The sequence below is a fragment of the Cavia porcellus genome, unplaced genomic scaffold (genome assembly GCF_034190915.1).
Source record: "Cavia porcellus strain 051 isolate PalLab524CR breed Dunkin Hartley unplaced genomic scaffold, mCavPor4.1 scaffold_4, whole genome shotgun sequence".
NCBI classification, from domain to species: domain Eukaryota; kingdom Metazoa; phylum Chordata; class Mammalia; order Rodentia; family Caviidae; genus Cavia; species Cavia porcellus.
Genome location: NW_026947487.1, coordinates 66,362,756 through 66,364,087, shown reverse-complemented (window position 1 = coordinate 66,364,087; position 1,332 = coordinate 66,362,756). Strand labels below are relative to the sequence as shown.

At 41.6% G+C, this 1,332-nt stretch overlaps 1 pseudogene; it reads left to right on the top strand.

Annotated features, from left to right (window-relative positions):
- Nucleotides 1-327: 327 nt before the first annotated feature.
- Nucleotides 328-943, top strand: LOC100718531 (ubiquitin-like protein FUBI; annotated as a pseudogene).
- Nucleotides 944-1,332: the final 389 nt, after the last annotated feature.

Here is a 1,332-nt window from a genome sequence, read left to right as displayed (position 1 = left end):
AATAGCATTTGATTTATTAATGGATTAGTAAAAGACAGAAAAGAGAAGAACTTCTAATAGTTGCTAGAAAATTTAGGTAGATTGTGGTCATATAGATATAGATATAGATATAGATACAGATATATTAAAAAAACAAGGGAAGACAGAATTTTCAGGTCTTAGAAATTATGTGAGGCAAATTGGTGAAAGTTCCCATTCATGCTAGAAATTAAAGTGGAAATATTGAGGTCAATTCGATCTAAAAATCAATTTTAGTTAAAGTTTAAGGCTAGAGTAGGGACTCAACTTTGGGGTAGTAATTCCTGGGCTAGCTGTTCAGTTGTCAACATGCAGATTTTGGCCTGCACCCAGAACCTACACACTCTCAATGTGACCAGCCAGCAGACTGTCCCCCAGATCAAGGTTCATGTGGCCTCACTGGAGGGCATCACAGCAGAAGATCAAGTCATGCTCCTGGCAGGCAACCTGCTGGAGGATGATGTCACCCTAGGCCAGTGTGGGGTGGAAGCCCTGATCATGCTGGAGGTAACTGGCTAAATGCTTGGAGGTAAAGTCCATAGTTCCCTAGCTTGGGCTGGAAAAGTGAGAGGTCAGGTTCCCAAGGTGGTCAAACAGTAAGGGGTGGGAAAGGGAGAGGGGGAAGTAGAGAGTAAGGAGTATAGGAAGGAGGAGGAGGAGGAGGAGGAGGAGGAGGAGGAGGAGGAGGAGGAGGAGGAAGAGGAGGAGGAGGAGGAGGAGGAGGAGGAAGAGGAAGAAGAAGAAGAAGAAGAAGAAGAAGAAGAAGAAGAAGAAGAAGAAGAAGAAGAAGAAGAAGAAGAAGAAGAAGAAGAAGAAGAAGACAATGGAGAAGACAGGCTGGGCCAAGTGATAGATGCAGTACAACTGGTGCTTCATCAGTGTGGTGTTCACCTTTGGCAAGAAGGGCCTCAATGTCAACTCTTAAATTCTATGTAACCCTGTCTTTCTCTAATAAAGCCACTTTTCTCAGGCAAAAAAAAAACAAAAACAAAAACAAAAAACAAAACAACAACAAAAAACCCAAACAACTCAACAACAATAAAAAACTGACTAGAGTAATAAGCCTCAGAGTCACTGAAAGTATGAATATTTTCTGAAGCCATGGAACTGGTTGATGTCACCTGGAAATAAGGATAGATAGAGAGGGAAAGGATCCCTTGCCTTAAACTCTAATGCTTTTCAATATTTCAGCTCTAGCAGAGAAGAAGATCCTGCAAAGGATAGCCAATAAGGATAGAGGAAAAAACAAGCAGAGTGAAGTATTTGAGAGTCAGTAGACAGGCTTTCTGAGAGGTCAAAATAGTAATACAAGAT